This window comes from Salvelinus fontinalis, chromosome 25 (assembly GCF_029448725.1).
Source record: "Salvelinus fontinalis isolate EN_2023a chromosome 25, ASM2944872v1, whole genome shotgun sequence".
In the NCBI taxonomy this organism is placed as follows: domain Eukaryota; kingdom Metazoa; phylum Chordata; class Actinopteri; order Salmoniformes; family Salmonidae; genus Salvelinus; species Salvelinus fontinalis.
Window position 1 is genome coordinate 42,044,769 of NC_074689.1, and position 25,466 is coordinate 42,070,234.

A 25,466-nucleotide genomic window follows, 5' to 3' on the forward strand; every position below is an offset into this window, starting at 1 on the left:
ACAGCTCAACGGTCATCCCACCCAGACAACAGCACCTCACACAGGAGCAACAGCTCAACGGTCATCCCACCCAGACAACAGCACCTCCCACAGGAGCAACAGCTCAACAGTCATCCCACCCAGACAACAGCACCTCCCACAGGAGCAACAGCTCAACGGTCATCCCACCCAGACAACAGCACCTCACACAGGAGCAACAGCTCAACAGTCATCCCACCCAGACAACAGCACCTCCCACAGGAGCAACAGCTCAACAGTCATCCCACCCAGACAACAGCACCTCCCACAGGAGCAACAGCTCAACGGTCATCCCACCCAGACAACAGCACCTCACACAGGAGCAACAGCTCAACAGTCATCCCACCCAGACAACAGCACCTCCCACAGGAGCAACAGCTCAACGGTCATCCCACCCAGACAACAGCACCTCACACAGGAGCAACAGCTCAACGGACATCCCGCCCAGACCAGCGAGACTCTCTCCCAGAACGGCGGGACCTCCCCTAATAATTACCATGGAATATGCATCAGCAGCAAATCTCAGAAAAATCATCTGCCCTTTATCATTGTGAGGTCTGGGGTCCACTCACCAACCAAGAATTCACAAAATGGGACAAACATAAAAAATTGAGACTCTGCATACAGAATTATGCAAAACCATCCACAAGCTAAAACACCAAATAATACACGCAGAGCAGAATATGGACGATTCCAGAAAAGAGTAATTCAATTCTACAACCTCATAAAAATAAGCGCTTCTCAAACCTTCCATAACAAAGCCTTCACCTACAGAGAGATGAACCTGGAGAAGAATCCCCTAAGCAAGCTGGTCCTGGGGCTCTGTTCACAAACACAAACACACCCCACAGAGCCCCAGGACAACAGCACAATTAGACCCAACCAAATCATGAGAAAACAAAAAGATAATAACTTGACACAAAAAAAACAGCAAACTGGAATGGTATTTGGCCCTAAACAGAGAGTACACAGTGGCAGAATACCTGACCACTGTAACTGACCCAAAATGAAGGAAAGCTTTGACTATGTACAGACTCACTGAGCACAGCCCCGTTATTGAGAGGCTGCCGTAGGCAGACCTGGCTCTCAATAGAAAACAGGCTATGTGCACACTGCCAAAAAAATGAGGTGAAAACCAAGCTGCACTTCCTAATCTCCTGCCAAATGTATGACCATATTAGAGACACATACTGTATTTGCACATTGTTACAACCCTGTACAGAGCCAATAATATATATTATTTTAGAGACAGAGAAAGAGAGAGAGAGAATAAAAGGGTCAGGAAGTAATCAGACTCCATCAGCTGAGACCAGGAGTCTCCACCACTAACACCCCATCAGCTGAGACCAGGAGTCTCCACCACTAACACCCCATCAGCTGAGACCAGGAGTCTCCACCACTAACATCCCATCAGCTGAGACCAGGAGTCTCCACCACTAACACCCCATCAGCTGAGACCAGGAGTCTCCACCACTAACATCCCATCAGCTGAGACCAGGAGTCTCCACCACTAACACCCCATCAGCTGAGTCTCCACCACTAACACCCCATCAGCTGAGACCAGGAGTCTCCACCACTAACACCCCATCAACTGAGTCTCCACCACTAACACTCCATCAGCTGAGACCAGGAGTGTCCACCACTAACACCCCATCAGCTGAGACCAGGAGTCTCCACCACTAACACCCCATCAGCTGAGACCAGGAGTCTCCACCACTAACATCCCATCAGCTGAGACCAGGAGTCTCCACCACTAACACCCCATCAGCTGAGACCAGGAGTCTCCACCACTAACACCCCATCAGCTGAGACCAGGAGTCTCCACCACTAACACCCCATCAGCTGAGACCAGGAGTCTCCACCACTAACACCCCATCAGCTGAGACCAGGAGTCTCCACCACTAACACCCCATCAGCTGAGACCAGGAGTCTCCACCACTAACACCCCATCAGCTGAGTCTCCACCACTAACACCCCATCAGCTGAGTCTCCACCACTAACACCCCATCAGCTGAGACCAGGAGTCTCCACCACTAACACCCCATCAGCTGAGACCAGGAGTCTCCACCACTAACATCCCATCAGCTGAGACCAGGAGTCTCCACCACTAACACCCCATCAGCTGAGACCAGGAGTCTCCACCACTAACATCCCATCAGCTGAGACCAGGAGTCTCCACCACTAACACCCCATCAGCTGAGACCAGGAGTCTCCACCACTAACACCCCATCAGCTGAGACCAGGAGTCTCCACCACTAACATCCCATCAGCTGAGACCAGGAGTCTCCACCACTAACACCCCATCAGCTGAGACCAGGAGTTTCCACCACTAACACCCCATCAGCTGAGACCAGGAGTCTCCACCACTAACACCCCATCAGCTGAGACCAGGAGTCTCCACCGCTAACACCCCATCAGCTGAGACCAGGAGTCTCCACCACTAACACCCCATCAGCTGAGACCAGGAGTCTCCACCACTAACACCCCATCAGCTGAGACCAGGAGTCTCCACCACTAACCTCCCATCAGCTGAGAACAGAGCAGTGTTCGAATACTCATTCCAACTGCACTAACCGTACTATTTGTGAAGTAAATTGAGTATGTAGTATGCTTATTGGTCATAGTTAGTATGCCAAAAGTTCACGGATGTTATACTACATTCGCCAAAATACGAAGTATACAAGCAGTGGACACTATTTCTGTACTTTTTAGGGCCCCTAATGGTATTCAGAAAATGGGCGTGGCTTTACGTTTTACATTTGAAGAAAATGGTGGAAAAATTTGCAACCGAAGTCCGACGAGAGGAAACAAATTCAATGCTTTAACTAATTATGACAAATGTTAAGAAAATGTTGAGCAATGTATAGAAGTAATGACTTTTCAAATAGTTACCTTACATGTTATGTTGGCTGACAATTTGTTAGCTACGCTGTCCTTACGAACCACATAGCATATCATTACAGCACTATGAACCGGTATGTTATCTAGCTACCTAACGTTAGTAGTTATACATCAAACTTGCCAGTATATTAACTATAGGCTAACGACCCAACGTTTATTGACTTGATTATTCCCGTCATTGTTAGCTTAGCTAAGTGGTACAGTCGTTGTGCGTTCTCAAATCGACATTCGTGTGCATTTATAAATTTGCCCTGGCTATCTACTCCGATTTCAGAGCCCTCTCGTCTGAGAGTACCAGAGCGCAGAATAACTGATGAATTTACAAACACTCAACCACTGTTGAATATGGCCAGTGTCAGTAAACGTCGGCAAAAAAACGTAATTAAAGTGTTGCTAGCAGCACAGTTGTCAGAGACTCCAGTCACCCAAGTTAGACTGATTTCTCTGCTACCGTACTGCAAGTGGTACCAGAGCGCCAAGTCTTGGTCCAAAAGGCTCCTCAACAGCTTCTACCCCCAAGCCATAAAACTGCTGAACAATTAATCAAATTGGCCATTTGTTTTGTACACTGCTGCTACTCACTGTTTATCATCTATGCATAGTCACTTCACCCCTACCTACATGTACAGATTACCTCAACTAACCTGTACCCCCGCACACTGTCTCTGTACCGGTACCCCCTGTATATAGTCTCCACATTGACTCTGTACTGGTACCCCCTGTATATAGCCTCCACACTGACTCTGTACCGGTACCCCCTGTATATAGCCTACACACTGACTCGGTACCGTAACACCCTGTATATAGCCTCCACATTGACTCTGTACTGTAACCCCCTGTATATAGTCTCCACATTGACTCTGTACTGGTACCCCCTGTATATAGCCTCCACATTGTACCGTAATACCCTGTATATAGCCTCCACATTGTACCGTAATACCCTGTATATAGCCTCCACATTGACTCTGTACCGGTACCCCCTGTATATAGCCTCCACACTGACTCTGTACTGGTACCCCCTGTATATAGCCTCCACATTGTACCGTAACACCCTGTATATAGCCTCCACATTGTACCGTAACACCCTGTATATAGCCTCCACACTGACTCTATACCGGTACCCCCTGTATATAGCCTCCACATTGACTCTGTACTGGTACCCCTGTATATAGCCTCCACATTGACTCTGTACCGGTACCCCCTGTATATAGCCTCCACATTGACTCTGTACTGGTACCCCCTGTATATAGCCTCCACATTGACTCTGTACCGTAACACCCTGTATATAGCCTCCACATTGACTCTGTACCGTAACACCCTGTATATAGCCTCCACCTTGACTCTGTACCGGTACCCCCTGTATATAGCCTCCACATTGACTCTGTACCGGTACCCCCTGTGTATAGCCTCCACATTGTACCGTAATACCCTGTATATAGCCTCCACATTGACTCTGTACCGGTACCCCCTGTATATAGCCTCCACATTGACTCTGTACCGGTACCCCCTGTATATAGCCTCCACATTGACTCTGTACCGGTACCCCCTGTATATAGCCTCCACATTGACTCTGTACCGGTACACCCTGTATATAGCCTCCACATTGACTCTGTACTGGTACACCCTGTATATAGCCTCCACATTGACTCTGTACTGGTACACCCTGTATATAGTCTCCACATTGACTCTGTACCGGTACCCCCTGTATATAGCCTCCACATTGTACCGTAATACCCTGTATATAGCCTCCACATTGTACCGTAATACCCTGTATATAGCCTCCACATTGTACCGTAATACCCTGTATATAGCCTCCACATTGACTCTGTACCGGTACCCCCTGTATATAGCCTCCACACTGACTCTGTACTGGTACCCCCTGTATATAGTCTCCACATTGTACCGTAACACCCTGTATATAGCCTCCACATTGTACCGTAACACCCTGTATATAGCCTACACACTGACTCTATACCGGTACCCCCTGTATATAGCCTCCACATTGACTCTGTACCGGTACCCCTGTATATAGCCTCCACATTGACTCTGTACCGTAACACCCTGTATATAGCCTCCACATTGACTCTGTACCGGTACCCCCTGTATATAGCCTCCATATTGACTCTGTACCGGTACCCCCTGTATATAGCCTCCACATTGACTCTGTACCGTAACACCCTGTATATAGCCTCCACATTGACTCTGTACTGTAACCCCCTGTATATAGTCTCCACATTGACTCTGTACCGGTACCCCCTGTATATAGCCTCCACATGGACTCTGTACCGGTACCCCCTGTATATAGCCTCCACATTGACTCTGTACCGTAACACCCTGTATATAGCCTCCACATTGACTCTGTACTGTAACCCCCTGTATATAGCCTCCTCATTGACTCGGTACCGGTGTCCCCTGTATATAGCCTCCACATTGACTCTGTACCGTAACACCCTGTATATAGCCTCCACATTGACTCTGTCCCGGTCAGAGACACAATCTGACAAGGCTCTGAATTTACAAACAGACAATCTGACAAGGCTCTGAATTTACCAACGGGACAATCTGACAAGGCTCTGAATTTACCAACGGGACAATCTGACAAGGCTCTGAATTTACCAACGGGACAATCTGACAACGCTCTGAATTTACCAACGGACAATCTGACAAGGCTCTGAATTTACAGACAGACAATCTGACAAGGCTCTGAATTTACAAACGGACAATCTGACAAGGCTCTGAGTTTACAAACAGACAATCTGACAACGCTCTGAATTTACAAACAGACAATCTGACAAGGCTCTGAATTTACAGACAGACAATCTGACAACGCTCTGAATTTACAAACAGACAATCTGACAAGGCTCTGAATTTACCAACGGGACAATCTGACAAGGCTCTGAATTTACCAACGGGACAATCTGACAAGGCTCTGAATTTACCAACGGGACAATCTGACAAGGCTCTGAATTTACCAACGGGACAATCTGACAAGGCTCTGAATTTACCAACGGGACAATCTGACAAGGCTCTGAATTTACCAACGGACAATCTGACAAGGCTCTGAATTTACAGACAGACAATCTGACAAGGCTCTGAATTTACAGACAGACAATCTGACAAGGCTCTGAATTTACAGACAGACAATCTGACAAGGCTCTGAATTTACAGACAGACAATCTGACAACCTCTGAATTTACAAACGGGACAATCTGACAAGGCTCTGAATTTACCAACGGGACAATCTGACAAGGCTCTGAATTTACAGACAGACAATCTGCCAACGCTCTGAATTTACAGACAGACAATCTGACAACCTCTGAATTTACAAACGGGACAATCTGACAAGGCTCTGAATTTACCAACGGGACAATCTGACAAGGCTCTGAATTTACCAACGGGACAATCTGACAAGGCTCTGAATTTACCAACGGGACAATCAGACAAGGCTCTGAATTTACAGACGGACAATCTGACAAGGCTCTGAATTTACAAACGGACAATCTGACAACACTCTGAATTTACAAACAGACAATCTGACAACGCTCTGAATTTACAAACGGACAATCTGACAAGGCTCTGAATTTACAAACGGACAATCTGACAACACTCTGAATTTACAAACAGACAATCTGACAACGCTCTGAATTTACAAACAGACAACGCTCTGAATTAACAAACAGACAATCTGACAAAGCTCTGAATTTACCAACGGGACAATCTGACAAGGCTCTGAATTTACCAACGAACAATCTGACAAGGCTCTGAATTTACAAACGGACAAGGCTCTGAATTTACAAACAGACAATCTGACAAGGCTCTGAATTTACAAACGGACAAGGCTCTGAATTTACAAACAGACAATCTGACAAGGCTCTGAATTTACAAACAGACAATCTGACAAGGCTCTGAATTTACAAACAGACAATCTGACAAGGCTCTGAATTTACAAACAGACAATCTGACAAGGCTCTGAATTTACAAACTGACAATCTGACAAGGCTCTGAATTTACAGACAGACAATCTGACAAGGCTCTGAATTTACAGACAGACAATCTGACAACCTCTGAATTTACCAACAGACAATCTGACAAGGCTCTGAATTTACAAACGGACAATCTGACAAGGCTCTGAATTTACAGACAGACAATCTGTCAACGCTCTGAATTTACAGACAGACAATCTGACAAGGTTCTGAATTTACAAACGGGACAATCTGACAAGGCTCTGAATTTACAAACGGGACAATCTGACAAGGCTCTGAATTTACCAACAGACAATCTGTCAACGCTCTGAATTTACAGACAGACAATCTGACAAGGTTCTGAATTTACAAAACGGACAATCTGACAAGGCTCTGAATTTACAGACAGACAATCTGTCAACGCTCTGAATTTACAGACAGACAATCTGACAAGGTTCTGAATTTACAAACGGACAATCTGACAAGGCTCTGAATTTACAAACGGACAATCTGACAAGGCTCTGAATTTACAAACAGACAATCTGACAAGGCTCTGAATTTACAAACAGACAATCTGACAAGGCTCTGAATTTACCAACGGACAATCTGACAAGGCTCTGAATTTACAAACGGACAATCTGACAAGGCTCTGAATTTACAAACGGACAATCTGACAAGGCTCTGAATTTACAAACAGACAACGCTCTGAATTTACATACAGACAACGCTCTGAATTTACCAACGGACAATCTGACAAGGCTCTGAATTTACCAACGGACAATCTGACAAGGCTCTGAATTTACCAACGGACAATCTGTCAACGCTTTGAATTTACAGACAGACAATCTGACAAGGCTCTGAATTTACCAACGGACAATCTGACAAGGCTCTGAATTTACCAACGGACAATCTGACAAGGCTCTGAATTTACAAACGGACAATCTGTCAACGCTCTGAATTTACAGACAGACAATCTGACAAGGTTCTGAATTTACAAACAGACAATCTGACAAGGCTCTGAATTTACAAACAGACAATCTGACAAGGCTCAGACATTTACAACCTGACAATCTGACAAGGCTCTGAATTTACAAACAGACAATCTGACAAGGCTCTGAATTTACAAACGGACAATCTGACAAGGCTCTGAATTTACCAACAGACAATCTGACAAGGCTCTGAATTTACAAACAGACAATCTGACAAGGCTCTGAATTTACCAACAGACAATCTGACAAGGTTCTGAATTTACAAACAGACAATCTGACAAGGTTCTGAATTTACAAACAGACAATCTGACAAGGCTCAGACATTTACAACCTGACAATCTGACAAGGCTCTGAATTTACAAACAGACAATCTGACAAGGCTCTGAATTTACAAACGGACAATCTGACAAGGCTCTGAATTTACCAACAGACAATCTGACAACACTCTGAATTTACAAACAGACAATCTGACAACACTCTGAATTTCCAAACGCCCAGGGCGCACTCTGGCACTCCAGAATGAATTCAATAACACACCCCAGACTAAATATAATAATACACCTGAAGTTGTAAAATGTCTAGCTAGCAATTTATTATGCTAACAAGCTAGCAAGAGGTTGCATAGCAACAGCATCAACTTCCAGTAGACAGGCAAAGAGCTAGTACGCTCAACTGAAAAGGAAACTGTTCGTGTACAGTATACTAAAATGAACTAATAGTGTATATACACTCATTAAGTATGTAGTATACAGTATGGGTATTGGTACACAGCTCAAGATTCACCACTAACATCCCATTAGCTGAGACCAGGAGGGAGAGGCCAGCTGGTCAGCCCCAACCCAGCAGAGAGAGAGAGAGAGAGAGGCTGAGACTCCTGACCGTGGGAACACACTCTCTCCCCCTTCCTTAGGAACACCTGGGGGTGTTCTTAATGTTTTGTACACTCAGTGTATTTTCCCTATTCTACGCTTGACAAGCATTTCCATTATTCCAGCACTTGGCACTATGCGTACGCATGGTCATGGCTGTGTGTACATTTTCCTACACTCTCAGGCAAACATTCAGAATGATAAATCTCACACTGCATTGAAATGATCCCACGCATAATATACGCACAGATGTATGCCAACATGTTTTATTTGACCTTTATTTAACTAGACAAGTCAGTTAAGAACTAATTCTTATTTTCAATGACAGCCTAGAAACAGTGCCTGCCTGTTCAGGGGCAGAACGACAGATTTTATTATTATTTTATTCTCCTAGGGCTAGGAGGCAGGGGACAGGGCTAGGAGGCAAGGGACAGGGCTAGGAGGCAGGGGACAGGGCTAGGAGGCAAGGGACAGGGCTAGGAGGCAGGGGACAGGGCTAGGAGGCAGGGGACAGGGCTAGGAGGCAGGGGACAGGGCTAGGAGGCAAGGGACAGGGCTAGGAGACAAGGGACAGGGCTAGGAGGCAAGGGACAGGGCTAGGAGGCAAGGGACAGGGCTAGGAGGCAGGGGACAGGGCTAGGAGGCAAGGGACAGGGCTAGGAGGCAAGGGACAGGGCTAGGAGGCAAGGGACAGGGCTAGGAGGCAAGGGACAGGGCTAGGAGGCAGGTGACAGGGCTAGGAGGCAAGGGACAGGGCTAGGAGGCAAGGGACAGGGCTAGGAGGCAGGGGACAGGGCTAGGAGGCAAGGGACAGGGCTAGGAGGCAAGGGACAGGGCTAGGAGGCAAGGGACAGGGCTAGGAGGCAAGGGACAGGGCTAGGAGGCAAGGGACAGGGCTAGGAGGCAAGGGACAGGGCTAGGAGGCAAGGGACAGGGCTAGGAGGCAAGGGACAGGGCTAGGAGGCAAGGGACAGGGCTAGGAGGCAAGGGACAGGGCTAGGAGGCAGGGGACAGGGCTAGAAGGCAGGGGACAGGGCTAGGAGGCAGGGGACAGGGCTAGGAGGCAGGGGACCGGGCTAGGAGGCAGGGGACCGGGCTAGGAGGCAGGGGACAGGGCTAGGAGGCAGGGGACAGGGCTAGGAGGCAAGGGACAGGGCTAGGAGGCAGGGGACAGGGCTAGGAGGAAAGGGACAGGGCTAGGAGGCAAGGGACAGGGCTAGGAGGCAAGGGACAGGGCTAGGAGGCAAGGGACAGGGCCAGCCAGGACACATGGTCTCACTTTACATTCTCCCATCCCCTTCCTCCCCCCTTCCTAAAAATGTAACCAAAGCTGTGAGCGTTCCCTGGGGAGAGAGGGGGGGACAGACAGTCTATTTAACTAAAGCTGCAGTGCGGGACAGAAGGAGGGAGGGAGGATAGGACCATGGTGTCAGAAGTGGGTCATATTCTCCAGACTGACTGACTGCAGTAAGTCTACCTGACAAATTGATTATAGGCAGAAACAAGGCTGATTATAGGCTGAGGTTAATCCCTCCTTCCTAGTCAATCTGGAGTTTATCAGTCTGCTAAACTGTCTGAGCAGCTGGTCACATAGACAGACAGGACGGTAGTACGAGTCCAGTCACACAGACAGAACGGGACGGTAGTACGAGTCCAGTCACATAGACAGAACGGGACGGTAGTACGAGTCCAGTCACACAGACAGAACGGGACGGTAGTACGAGTCCAGTCACATAGACAGAACGGGACGGTAGTACGAGTCCAGTCACATAGACAGAACGGGACGGTAGTACGAGTCCAGTCACACAGACAGAACGGGACGGTAGTACGAGTCCAGTCACATAGACAGAACGGGACGGTAGTACGAGTCCAGTCACATAGACAGAACGGGACGGTAGTACGAGTCCAGTCACATAGACAGAACGGGACGGTAGTACGAGTCCAGTCACATAGAACAGGACGGGACGGTAGTACGAGTCCAGTCACATAGACAGAACGGGACGGTAGTACGAGTCCAGTCACATAGACAGGACGGTAGTACGAGTCCAGTCACATAGACAGAACGGGACGGTAGTACGAGTCCAGTCACATAGACAGAACGGGACGGTAGTACGAGTCCAGTCACACAGACAGAACGGGACGGTAGTACGAGTCCAGTCACACAGACAGAACGGGACGGTAGTACGAGTCCAGTCACATAGACAGAACGGGACGGTAGTACGAGTCCAGTCACATAGACAGAACGGGACGGTAGTACGAGTCCAGTCACACAGACAGAACGGGACGGTAGTACGAGTCCAGTCACACAGACAGAACGGGACGGTAGTACGAGTCCAGTCACATAGAACAGGACGGGACGGTAGTACGAGTCCAGTCAAAGTGCACTTTGCCCCTCCACTCTACTGCCTGCCTGTCTGACCAGCATGTCCTCAGCAACTGATAACACAGAGCAGTGTGTGAGTGTGTCTATACAGACTAACATGCTCCATGCAGCTGATATCTTGGAGCTGTGCCACGCTGCTGGCAGTGTGTCTCTGTCACAACTACACTAAAATGGATAAGGGCTGAGTCATGAACTGACACACAGTGAGTCAAGGGTTGTTAAACACAGTAATGGAGAGTGTGTGTTATCCCACTCAAAGTACACACACACACACACCTCTCGCTCAAGGCTCTATCAAATGGCAGAGAGAGGGAACATGTAACCTTATTTTACCAGGTCAGTAGACTGAGAACACATTTTAATTTACAGCAACAAACCGGGAAATAGTTACAGGGGAGAGGAATGAGTCAATTGGACGCTGGGGATGATTAGGTGGCGGTGATGGTATGAGGACCAGATTGGGAATTTAGCCAGGACACCAGGGTTATACACCCCTACTATTACGATAAGTGGCATGGGATTTTTAAAGACCACAGAGAGTCAAGACACCCGTTTAAGGTTCCATTCGAAAGACGGCACCCTACACAGGGCAACATCCCGAATCACTGCCCTGGGGCATTGGGATATTTTTGGGGGACCAGAGGGCCTCCAACACCACTTCCAGCAGCATCTGGCCTCCCATCCAGGGACCAACCCAGCTCAGCTTCAGAGGCAGCAGTGGGATGCAGGGTGGTCTGCTGCTGGCGTAACCCAATGACAGTCCCAGCCGCTAAGGATTAGACAGTCCCAGCCGCTAAGGATTAGACAGTCCCAGCCGCTAAGGATTAGACAGTCCCAGCCGCTAAGGATTAGACAGTCCCAGCCGCTAAGGATTAGACAGTCCCAGCCGCTAAGGATTAGACAGTCCCAGCCGCTAAGGATTAGACAGTCCCAGCCGCTAAGGATTAGACAGTCCCAGCCGCTAAGGATTAGACAGTCCCAACCGCTAAGGATTAGACAGTCCCAACCGCTAAGGATTAGACAGTCCCAGCCGCTAAGGATTAGACAGTCCCAGCCGCTAAGGATTAGACAGTCCCAGCCGCTAAGGATTAGACAGTCCCAACCGCTAAGGATTAGACAGTCCCAACCGCTAAGGATTAGACAGTCCCAGCCGCTAAGGATTAGACAGTCCCAACCGCTAAGGATTAGACAGTCCCAGCCGCTAAGGATTAGACAGTCCCAGCCGCTAAGGATTATTTTGGTTGAATTCATAGCAGGAACAACATGATCTCACCTTGATGACTGAGAACAAATCCACCTGCTGGGGTAGTATAGATAACTCTTGTCCTCTCAAGAGTCTGGCTGTTTTTTTCACTCCTAACGCAGACCCTGCTGCCAGAAAGACACACTGTTCCCCTACCTCCACCCCTGAGCTGTGTCCTGCACACACACATATTCTTCCTAAAAGGAGAGAGAATAGGGAGGAGGAGTCTTTTCAACAAACAAATAATGTGCCGTCATAGAAGCCACAGGAATGTCTGTCTGGCAGCAGGGTGAGTCACTAACAGAAGACCACCCCGTCTGGCAGCAGGGTGAGTCACTAACAGAAGACCACACACACGTGTGCTGTAGTACTGCGTCTCCTCTTTCACAGCTAACAACTACAACTCCCATGAGGCCGAGCTGCTGGACGGAACCTCAGATTTCTGCATGCCATGACACACCTGAGGCGGCTTTAGGCTGTCAGCGGTGGTGGAGGCTGTGATGCAGCGCGACAGTATGCTCTCGATGGTGCTCCTGTAGAACACAGAGGGCCCTCTGGGACAGGCCACATTTCTTCAGCCTCCTGAAGTTGAACAGTTGTGCCTTCTTCACCATGGTGTCATGGTGTGGTATGACCATTTCAGGTCCTCCGAGACGTGTACACTAAGAAACTAAGTCTTTTCACCCTCTCTACGGTGGCCCCATTGATGTGGATGCCGGCGTGTCCAGCCTGGTTCCTCTTGGAGTCCTTTGTTTTGCTGACATTGAGGCCAAGGTTGTTTACCTGGCACCACACCGTCTGAGTGCCTACATCCTCGCTGTAGGGCGTCTCACCGTCGTTGGTAATCAGGCCTACTACTGTCGTGTCATCAGCGAACTTGATGAGGGAATTGGAACAGTGCAAGGCCACACAGTCCTGGGTATAGAGGGAGTAGAGGAGGGAACAGAGGACGCACCCTTGTGGGGCCCCCGCGTTGAGGATCAATGTGGAGGAGGTCACATTGCCTACCTTTCCCACCTGGGGGCAGCCCGTCAGAAAGGCCAGGACACAGTTGCATAGGGAGTTTTGGGCTTTGCGGTGAGCTTAGAGGACACTTTGGTATTGAAGGTTGAGCTGTAGTCGAACAGCATCCTCACATAAGAATTCCTCTTGTCCAGGTGGGTGAGGGCAGTGTACAGTGTAGCGACTGGATTCATCGGGCGGTAGACAAATTGGAGAGGTGGTCTTTGACTAGCCTCTCGAAGTACTTCATGATGACAGAAGGCAGCGCTAAGGGTTAATTTCCCTTTCTTGGGCACGATAGTGGTCATCTTGAATCAGGTGGGGATAATGGCCTGAGCTAGAGAGAGATTGAAAATGTATGAAATGCACATGCTCTGAGGGCGCAGCTAAGGATGTTGTCTGGGCCACCAGCCTTGCGAGGGTCAAAACGTTTGAATGACTTCCATACGTCCTCCGTGGAGACCATATGCACGTAGCCCTCATTGTACTCAGGGGCTCATATCGGCAGCTCAAAGTCGTTTTGCTTGAAGCGTAAGAAAATGTATTTTATCCGGTAGGTCAGCGTTGGTGTCCCTGACGTGACTGGCTTTCTATTTGTAATCTGAGATCGCTAGAAGCCCCTGCCACATACGCCTCATATCCGAACAGCTGAACTGCTCCTCCACTTGTCCCTATACTTGTGCCTCGCCATCTTGATCGATCTGCGTAAGTTGTATTTGTTCCAGGTCACCTTGTTTATAAGCAGCATCTTTCTTTCAGTTTCCTAACAAGGTTGCCATCAATCCACGGTTTTGATTCAGGTTTTTAAAGACACCATCAGTATCACATACAATTTTTTTATGAATCCGGTAACCGAGTCAGCGTATTCATTGATGTCATCCCTAGAGGAGACCCGGAACATATTCCAGTGGCCTTGATCAAAATAGTTTTGGAGATTGGTCAGACCAGCATTACACAGACCTGACCACCGGAACCTCCCTCGAGTCTTGGTCTGTAGGCGGGGAGGAGAAAAATGGTCAGATTTGCAGGGTTATCAAATTACCTTTGTTAAATTCCGCCATGACAATGAACGCCTGCTCCGGATACGCGGTCTCCAGTTTGTTCAGGTTCCAATGAAGATCTTTGAGAGCATTTTTGGTGTCGGCTTGGGGCGGGATGTACACAGCCATGGCGCCAATACCTGAGAACTCTCTAGGGAAGTAAAGAGGGTGACATTTGATGACCAAGTACTCCAAGTCGGGAGAGCAGAATTTCGCAAGTTCCTGTACATTTCCCCTGTCGTACTGTTACGCTCGTTGATAGAATGAGACCAAGGTGGAGCGTGGTAGGCGTACATTTTTCTTTTTATTAAAAATGACACCGAAAAACAACAAAATACAAAAACAAACGTAAAGCTATATGCAGTGCAGAAAGCAACTACACACAAACAAGATCCCACAACTGAAGGTGGGAAAAAGGGCTGCCTAAGTACGACCCCCAATCAGAGACAACGATAGACAGCTGCCTCTGATTGGGAACCATACCCGGCCAACAAAGAAATAGACAAACTAGAATGCCCACCCAAATCACACCCCGACCTAAAGAAATAGAGAAATAAAAAGGCTCTCTAAGGTCAGGGCACGTACCGCTTGTTATTGGTCATAAAGCAGAGCCCTCTGACCTCTTGCCAGAGAGAACCTGTTTTCTATCCACTCGAGCTGTAAAACCTGATGGTTGATTGGATGTCGGAGAAAAGCCTCAGAAAAAAAGTATAATGCAGAATCAGATCCTCGCTCGGAGTTTGTCAAGTTATAATGCAGAATCAGATCCTCGCTCGGAGTTTGTCAAGTTAATTTTGTAATTATTGAATATTGGTGAGTAGTATGCTCGGTAATGAAGGATGGGTCACCCGGTGTCTGAATCTCACTAAGACCCCCACCATGTCTGCCTCTGTCGAGGTCTTCATTTCCTACTCTTCGGTAGGACTCCCAGGCAACCCGGAGCGTCACCAAAGAAGCCAGACTATTGTTCCGCCGTCTCCGGGAATTGGGGTGGACGGTGAGTACCCAACGTTTCATATTACAATAGCTCTACCAAGGTGTCTGAAGTAGTGCACTAAACAAAGTGAGTAAGACATGTTTTGAAAAACACTAGAAAAAGTAGAAACCTGGAATGTTTTGTAGGAGCTGGAGGCGAGGCGCCAACCATCGGCACCATTTCAATAGGTTCAGCTTTATTGTTCCCCTCAAAATAGGGTCTGATTTAGACCTGGGACACAAGGTGTGTGCAATTATCAGGTAGAACAGAAAACCAGCAAGCTCTGGACCTCAAAGGGTCAGAGTTGAATACCCCTGGTCTATACAATCACAACGTTGTAGTCTGAGTCAGGAGAGACATAAAACACAGACAGGTAAATACTGGAGGTATCTCCACTGCACCGTTCATTTATAAACACACAACCCGCTCTAAAAGACAACCCAAGGACAAGGTAGTGTCATCTACCGGACAAGGTAGAACCATCTACCGGACAAGGTAGCGCAGTGGACAAGGTAGCCCAGTGGACCAGGTAGCGCAGTGGACCAGGTAGCGCAGTGGACCAGGTAGCGCAGTGGACCAGGTAGCCCAGTGGACCAGGTAGCCCAGTGGACCAGGTAGCCCAGTGGACCAGGTAGCCCAGTGGACCAGGTAGCCCAGTGGACCAGGTAGCCCAGTGGACCAGGTAGCCCAGTGGACAAGGTAGCGCAGTGGACAAGGTAGCGCAGTAGACAAGGTAGCGCAGTGGACCAGGTAGCGCAGTGGACCAGGTAGCCCAGTGGACCAGGTAGCCCAGTGGACCAGGTAGCCCAGTGGACCAGGTAGCCCAGTGGACCAGGTAGCCCAGTGGACCAGGTAGCCCAGTGGTCAAGGTAGCCCAGTGGACCAGGTAGCCCAGTGGACCAGGTAGCCCAGTGGACCAGGTAGCCCAGTGGACCAGGTAGCCCAGTGGACAAGGTAGCCCAGTGGACAAGGTAGCCCAGTGGACAAGGTAGCCCAGTGGACCAGGTAGCGTAGTGGACCAGGTAGCCCAGTGGACCAGGTAGCCCAGTGGACCAGGTAGCCCAGTGGACCAGGTAGCCCAGTGGACCAGGTAGCCCAGTGGACAAGGTAGCGTACTGGACCAGGTAGCGCAGTAGACAAGGTAGCGCAGTAGACAAGGTAGCGCAGTAGACAAGGTAGCGCAGTGGACAAGGTAGCCCAGTGGACAAGGTAGCGCAGTGGACAAGGTAGCGCAGTGGACAAGGTAGCGCAGTGGACAAGGTAGCGCAGTGGACAAGGTAGCGCAGTGGACAAGGTAGCCCAGTGGACAAGGTAGCCCAGTGGACAAGGTAGCCCAGTGGACAAGGTAGCCCAGTGGACAAGGTAGCGTAGTGGACAAGGTAGCGTAGTGGACCAGGTAGCCCAGTGGACCAGGTAGCCCAGTGGACCAGGTAGCCCAGTGGACCAGGTAGCCCAGTGGACCAGGTAGCCCAGTGGACCAGGTAGCCCAGTGGACCAGGTAGCCCAGTGGTCAAGGTAGTCCAGTGGTCAAGGTAGCCCAGTGGACAAGGTAGCCCAGTGGACAAGGTAGCCCAGTGGACAAGGTAGCCCAGTGGACAAGGTAGCCCAGTGGACCAGGTAGCCCAGTGGACAAGGTAGCCCAGTGGACAAGGTAGCCCAGTGGACAAGGTAGCCCAGTGGACAAAGTAGCCCAGTGGACAAAGTAGCCCAGTGGACCAGGTAGCCCAGTGGACCAGGTAGCGCAGTGGACCAGGTAGCGCAGTGGACAAGGTAGCCCAGTGGACAAGGTAGCGTAGTGGACAAGGTAGCCCAGTGGACAAGGTAGCCCAGTGGACAAGGTAGCCCAGTGGACAAGGTAGCCCAGTGGACAAGGTAGCCCAGTGGACAAGGTAGCGTAGTGGACAAGGTAGCCCAGTGGACAAGGTAGCCCAGTGGACAAGGTAGCCCAGTGGACCAGGTAGCCCAGTGGACCAGGTAGCCCAGTGGACAAGGTAGCCCAGTGGACAAGGTAGCCCAGTGGACAAGGTAGCCCAGTGGACAAGGTAGCCCAGTGGACAAGGTAGCCCAGTGGACAAGGTAGCGTAGTGGACAAGGTAGCCCAGTGGACCAGGTAGCCCAGTGGACCAGGTAGCCCAGTGGACAAGGTAGCCCAGTGAACAAGGTAGCGTACTGGACCAGGTAGCGCAGTGGACAAGGTAGCGCAGTGGACAAGGTAGCGCAGTGGACAAGGTAGCGCAGTGGACAAGGTAGCGCAGTGGACAAGGTAGCGCAGTGGACAAGGTAGCGCAGTGGACCAGGTAGCGCAGTGGACCAGGTAGCGCAGTGGACCAGGTAGCGCAGTGGACCAGGTAGCGCAGTGGACCAGGTAGCGCAGTGGACCAGGTAGCGTAGTGGACCAGGTAGCGCAGTAGACAAGGTAGCCCAGTGAACAAGGTAGCGCAGTAGACAAGGTAGCGCAGTAGACCAGGTAGCACAGTGGACCAGGTAGCGCAGTGGACCAGGTAGCGCAGTGGACCAGGTAGCGCAGTGGACCAGGTAGCGCAGTGGACAAGGTAGCGCAGTGGACAAGGTAGCGCAGTGGACAAGGTAGCGCAGTGGACAAGGTAGCGCAGTGGACAAGGTAGCGCAGTGGACAAAGTAGCGCAGTGGACCAGGTAGCCCAGTGGACCAGGTAGCCCAGTGGACCAGGTAGCCCAGTGGACCAGGTAGCCCAGTGGACCAGGTAGCGTAGTGGACAAGGTAGCGTAGTGGACAAGGTAGCCCAGTGGACAAGGTAGCCCAGTGGACAAGGTAGCCCAGTGGACAAGGTAGCCCAGTGGTCAAGGTAGCGCAGTGGACAAGGTAGCGCAGTGGACAAGGTAGCCCAGTGGACAAGGTAGCCCAGTGGACAAGGTAGCCCAGTGGACCAGGTAGCCCAGTGGACAAGGTAGCCCAGTGGACAAGGTAGCCCAGTGGACCAGGTAGCGCAGTGGACAAGGTAGCGCAGTGGACCAGGTAGCCCAGTGGACCAGGTAGTCCAGTGGACCAGGTAGCCCAGTGGACCAGGTAGCCCAGTGGACCAGGTAGCCCAGTGGACAAGGTAGCGCAGTGGACCAGGTAGCGCAGTGGAGCATGTAGCCCAGTGGACCAGGTAGCCCAGTGGACCAGGTAGCCCAGTGGACCAGGTAGCCCAGTGGACCAGGTAGCCCAGTGGACCAGGTAGCCCAGTGGACAAGGTAGCGTAGTGGACAAGGTAGCACAGTGGACAAGGTAGCCCAGTGGACAAGGTAGCCCAGTGGACAAGGTAGCGTAGTGGACAAGGTAGCGTAGTGGACAAGGTAGCGTAGTGGACAAGGTAGCGTAGCCTACTGGACACTTGGGAACATTGGATCCATGAGACATACCTGGATCTGTTTAGCACAATGGAGCAAAGATGTTTCCAAGAGGTGACCAGTCAAACCCTGTATGTTACTGTGTCCACGATGGCTCCTAAAATCAGACGATACTAGCCTCTGCTCTAAGCTTTGTCACGACATGTCTATATAAAGTCAATGATAATATTTATAGATTGAGATAGCAACTGCAGTTGCTATTTTCATTGTGCTTTGAAACACTTGCATGAAGCCAAACTCACCCCAGGGATGAGAAGGCTAAGGGAGACTATAACAGAAGAGAGAGACTGTTAGTTCTCACAGGTTAGTTATGCTACCTGCTGTGTTTGATAAAACAAGCAACAGCTTCTGTTCATCAACACTTATTAACGCCCACTCCCTGGAGACAGAAGCCTCTGTGTGTGTGTGTGTGTGTGTGTGTGTGTGTGTGTGTGTGTGTGTGTGTGTGTGTGTGTGTGTGTGTGTGTGTGTGTGTGTGTGTGTGTGTGTGTGTGTGTCAGTTAAATACTTTCCTGTGGTTGTGAAACGTGCACGGCAGAGCACATGAAGTGGTTAGAGTGTTGGGCCAGTAACCGAAAGGTTGCTGGATCGAATCCCCGAGCTGACAAGGTAAAAAAGCTGTTGTTCTGCCCCTGAGCAAGGCTGTTAACCCACTTCACTGTGCGCCGAAGATGTGGATGTCGATTATGGCAGCACCCGCACCTCTCTGATTCAGAGGGGTTGGGTTAAATGAGGAAGACATTTCAGTTGAATGCATTCCCTGTACAACTGACTAGGTATCCCCCCTCTTTCCCTGTACAACTGACTAGGTATCCCCCCCTTTCCCTGTACAACTGACTAGGTATCCCCCCCTTTCCCTGTACAACTGACTAGGTATCCCCCCCTTTCCCTTTACTACTGACTAGGTATCCCCCCCTTTCCCTTTACTACTGACTAGGTATCCCCCCCTTTCCCTGTACAACTGACTAGGTATCCCCCTTTCCCTAAATCATTTGTATACTACCTGTCTCACATCTTTTGACTCCTTCCGCACCACCCACCGTGTAGGCTAGTTGGTCAAGAGGATATGGACATGTGGACTAGGATTATGGCACCCTATGCCCTACATAGTTCCATGGGCCCTGGTATAAAGTAGTGCACTATATAGGGAACATGGTGCCATAGGGCCCTGGTATAAAGTAGTGCACTATATAGGGAACATGGTGCCATAGGGCCCTGGTATAAAGTAGTGCACTATATAGGGAACATGGTGCCATAGGGCCCTGGTATAAAGTAGTGCACTATATAGGGAACATGGTGCCATAGGGCCTGGTATAAAGTAGTGCACTATATAGGGAACATGGTGCCATAGGGCCCTGGTATAAAGTAGTGCACTATATAGGGAACATGGTGCCATAGGGCCTGGTATAAAGTAGTGCACTATATAGGGAACATAGTTCCATGGGCCCTGGTATAAAGTAGTGCACTATATAGGGAACATGGTGCCATAAGGCCCTGGTATAAAGTAGTGCACTATATAGGGAACATAGTTCCATGGGCCCTGGTATAAAGTAGTGCACTATATAGGGAACATAGTTCCATGGGCCCTGGTATAAAGTAGTGCACTATATAGGGAACATAGTTCCATGGGCCCTGGTATAAAGTAGTGCACTATATAGGGAACATAGTTCCATGGGCCCTGGTATAAAGTAGTGCACTATATAGGGAACATGGTGCCATAGGGCCCTGGTATACAGTAGTGCACTATATAGTGAACATGGTGCCATAGGGCCCTGGTATAAAGTAGTGCACTATATAGTGAACATGGTGCCATAGGGCCCTGGTATAAAGTAGTGCACTATATAGGGAACATAGTTCCATGGGCCCTGGTATAAAGTAGTGCACTATATAGGGAACATGGTGCCATAGGGCCCTGGTATAAAGTAGTGCACTATATAGTGAACATGGTGCCATAGGGCCCTGGTATAAAGTAGTGCACTATATAGGGAACATTGCATTCCATCTGGGAGGTGTAAAGAAATGAGGATGAGTCCCACACCGTGGAAGCGTTTCGGTCTAATCTAATGCAGCGTGAGAATGAGAACATCTGCTTCAACATACTGAACACATTTCACTTTGTAGCTGCCACATTCAAAACACGAGGGCTGTGTTTACAAAGGCAGAACTATTCTGATATTCTTTTCACTAATTGGTCTTTTGAACAATCAGATCAGCTCTGAAACAAAGATCTGATGTGAAAAGATCTGATGTGATCGGTTTAAAAGACCAATTAGTGGGGAAAATATGAAATATGTGACTAATTTCAAGACACAAGGTGCGTGTCACATGTCACTACTTCACAGGAGAGACATTTGAACGTAAACTTGGTCTTTTATCCATCAAAATGCGTATTTTGGGGCAGAAATGCCTCCGGGAACATGTGAACTTCCATGTGCCTTAATAACAAACTTGTCTGCCATCTGTAAATACAGTTTCTAAATTACGAGCCAAGTTGGTTTAGCCATGGAACAAGTCAGTAACCTTCCCGGCTAGCCATGATTGGCTGAGATAATGAGTGGGCTGAACATGCCGAGAGAGGAGTTTGGATTGGTCTGCAAGGTAGAGCGCTTCTGTCTAGAACATGAACGGGTCAGTATCTTCTCAAAGAAATCACAAATAAGGTGTTGCTCTTCACTTTCTGGAGGATCGAGTTTGAAATCAGTGGAATTAGAGTATGATAGTTAAGGAATTCTGGCATTTGATTGCAGATATGCAGACAGGGTCCAAAAGAGAACACACCCGTCTCTGGATGACATCTTCAAACTAAGAGCAACCGTGGCATCCGTGACAGAGAAGTGTCTAGCTGGAAAAACATTTTTAGATATGACATTCTCATTTTTGTCAGAAAGTTGATTTCATTTCAAGTTAAAGTGTACTGTTAGCTAGCTAACGTTAGCTGGCTGGTGTAAGAATATTCAAAATACACAACGCAGAGGACTAAAGGTCAAGAGGGAAATAACGATCAATGGTAATGGTTGTATTTCTGTAATAGGGAATGAATGGGACAGAGACACGGGATCCATAGCTACATGGCGCAAGTTCTCATTGGTTTAAATTGTCTATACATTGGGCCTGAAACAGGATACTTGGTATTTGGCCAGTGGCCTAGTTTTATTGCAAGGGATTCTAATTGGTCAACCACAGGCTAGGGTGAGGACAGGGGACTTCTGATTGGTCAACCACAGGCTAGGGTCGGGTTAGAAATTACATCCTGTCCCTTTGTTCTGTGGAGAAGACATTGAGAACAGGGAAAATAGTTTTCCAGACAGGAAAACGCATATTTTGTTTCACTTCTGAACAGTACACGTGTGGTCCAATGCAGAATAACCAATCATTTAGATATGATTAACTAACAAGCTGTAATTGATTCAGGTTATCAGACAGACAAATATTGAACAATAAAATGGATTCCTTTGCGCCAAGTGGCATCAATGTCCCCTGATTCACGTATGATCGAATATTCCAATGATGAATCAATGCCTATTTCAATAACAAGGCGATAAACACACGGACCGTTTCATTTGAATAGCGCAGCCTGATTGCTGTTATGTCTGTCAATCATGATATCACGTCTGATTATCTGTGGCCAGCCTCCCCATGTTGAGCCGATCAACCCTCCTGATTAATGATCATTGCTATGACAACACATCAGCTGTGAGAGCTCGAGCTGTAGTGGCCGTAGCGCCACTGGAGGCGAACTAGGGAATCAATTTATCCTACTGAATACACTGTAGACAACACACCATGTTAGAAATACCCATTACAACCACAAAATCAACGAGGCTACAATAATCCAGACTGTATGACATCTGGCTGTGATTGAGTCCCATAGGGCGGCGCACAATTGGCACAGCGTCGTCCGGGTCTGGCTGGGGTAGGCCGTCATTGTAAATCAGAATTTGTTCTTAACTGACTTGCCCAGTTAAATAAAACATGTTTTTATTTATTAAATATAATAGTCTAACATGTTCAGTGTCACCTGTCCTGTACTCAACCTCCAATCACATGGTTTATTAACACTGGCGTGCTCTGTCACCTGTCCTGTACTCAACCTCCAATCACATGGTTTATTAACACTGGCGTGCTCTGTCACCTGTCCTGCACTCAACCTGCTCCAATCACATGGTTTATTAACACTGTCCTGTACTCAACCTGCTCCAATCACATGGTTTATTAACACTGTCCTGTACTCAACCTGCTCCAATCACAAGGTTTATTAACACTGTCCTGTACTCAACCTGCTCCAATCACAAGGTTTATTAACACTGTCCTGTACTCAACCTGCTCCAATCACATGGTTTATTAATACAGTCCTGTACTCAACCTGCTCCAATCACATGGTTTATTAACACTGTCCTGTACTCAACCTGCTCCAATCACAAGGTTTATTAACACTGTCCTGTACTCAACCTGCTCCAATCACAAGGTTTATTAACACTGTCCTGTACTCAACCTGCTCCAATCACATGGTTTATTAATACAGTCCTGTACTCAACCTGCTCCAATCACAAGGTTTATTAACACTGTCCTGCACTCAACCTGCTCCAATCACAAGGTTTATTAATACTGGCGTGCACTCAACCTGCTCCAATCACAAGGTTTATTAACACTGGCGTGCACTCAACCTGCTCCAATCACATGGTTTATTAACACTGTCCTGTACTCAACCTCCAATCACATGGTTTATTAACACTGGCGTGCACTCAACCTGCTCCAATCACATGGTTTATTAATACTGTCCTGTACTCAACCTGCTCCAATCACAAGGTTTATTAATACTGTCCTGCACTCAACCTGCTCCAATCACATGGTTTATTAACACAGTCCTGTACTCAACCTGCTCCAATCACAAGGTTTATTAACACTGGCGTGCACTCAACCTGCTCCAATCACATGGTTTATTAACACTGTCCTGCACTCAACCTGCTCCAATCACATGGTTTATTAACACTGGCGTGCTCTGTCACCTGTCCTGTACTCAACCTCCAATCACATGGTTTATTAACACTGGCGTGCTCTGTCACCTGTCCTGCACTCAACCTCCAATCACAAGGTTTATTAAAGACCAAACACCAACAAACTTGTTTAAAGTAGTCAATTAGTTTTCATCAACAGCTGCGATAAAACGTCAGATTTTTAAAAATGCGACCATCAACTAAATGAACCACTTCATTATAGACCCGATTATCATCATATTTAAATACCATAGCTTTGTCTATAATGTCTACCTTCTCTTCTGCAACATTGTAACCAAACGAACATGATAAACAAAATGATTAGCGCCAGTTTCTGCTATGGTGACAGAATAGAGAACATCCCAACTGTTTGGCTTGTCCCCCCCCCCCCTTTTACACATCAATTACACAGACCGGTGTTAAATGACCAACAGCGCCGCTACTCACCAATACTTCACATATCACATCGCCATTAGTGAAAATATAGTAGAATAGTCACAATCCAAGCGACACAATCACACTTTATCCTCGAACAGACCTCTCGCTTTTGTCTCGATTGTAGCAGAGCACACGGTCCGTGCAGCCGTTCCCTTGTCTGAGACAGACTGCTCGGCAGCGCAGCCTACGCGTCACTGGAAAAACCGTGACGCAGGCGGTGCCACCGGGAGGCTGGCTGCCCACGCTGCTTCCTGCCTGAGAGAGAGACAGAGAAAGCTGCCTACCTCAACTGGACTATGTACAGGCACTATCCATTCTTCCAGTAGAAAGCAAACAAATAGTTGAGGAACAATATTTAAAAGAAATATTGGAAATGTGTTGAGGATAAAAATGTTTATGGGTACAATGGAGACAGTAGGCTACCCACAGTGTACAATGGAAATAGTATCAAAGAAATGTTTATTGATACATATCAATGTTTAGCTGATGTTATTGCGGGTGAGGCGCAATGCTTGTGTTTCTAGCTCCAACAGTGCAGTAATATCTAACAATACACACATCTAAAAGTAAAAAAATTGAATGAAGACGAGCAATGTCCGAGTATATATATATATTAGTACCAGTCAAAAGTTTGGACACACCTACTCATTCCAGGGTAATTTTGACTATTTTCTACAGTGTAGAATAATAGTGAAGACATCAAAGCTATGAAATAACACAAGTAACCATAAAAGTGTCCAAAATATATTTTATATTTGAGATTATTCAAAGTAGGGTTAGCTTGGCAGCCACGTCCAACCAGAGTAATTTATTTTCACCCTTGACTGCCTTCACCCTGGCATTCAGTTCTGCAAGGCATTCAGTTCTGCAAGGCATTCAGTTCTGCAAGGCATTCAGTTCTGCAAGGCATTCAGTTCTGCAAGGCATTCAGTTCTGCAAGGCATTCAGTTCTGCAAGGCTTTTTGGCAAACCTCAGCCACCTGCTTCCAAATTCTGCCACGTTAACTCAATAAGAAAGAGGGTTTGCGCTCTACTGAACACACAGCTGGTTAGCAGGAAGGCTGGACCGTCTCCCTTGGCTGCGCAGTCTCCGTCGACATACTGCATCTGTCTCTTTAACCTCACAGCTGACCTCAAGACCTAGATCAATAACTACCTCTCATCAGTTCATTGTACGATTCTACATATTAATAATAGCTGTGTAACAGACTAATCACTTGATTATGTAGCAATTTGTTAAACTGACCAAGAATGTGAACTCTTATAGTAAAATCTTCAAA

General features: G+C 48.1%; 1 protein-coding gene across 1 annotated transcript in view; it reads right to left on the reverse strand.

Moving 5' to 3' along the window:
* Positions 1 to 24,391, reverse strand: part of LOC129823282 (cysteine/serine-rich nuclear protein 1-like) — a 53,054-nt gene extending 28,663 nt beyond the window's left edge. The window contains exon 1 of the mRNA XM_055882214.1: positions 24,196 to 24,391. The gene's annotated coding sequence lies outside the window, so the exon portion shown is untranslated. The remainder of the gene's footprint in view (positions 1 to 24,195) is intronic.
* Positions 24,392 to 25,466: the final 1,075 nt, after the last annotated feature.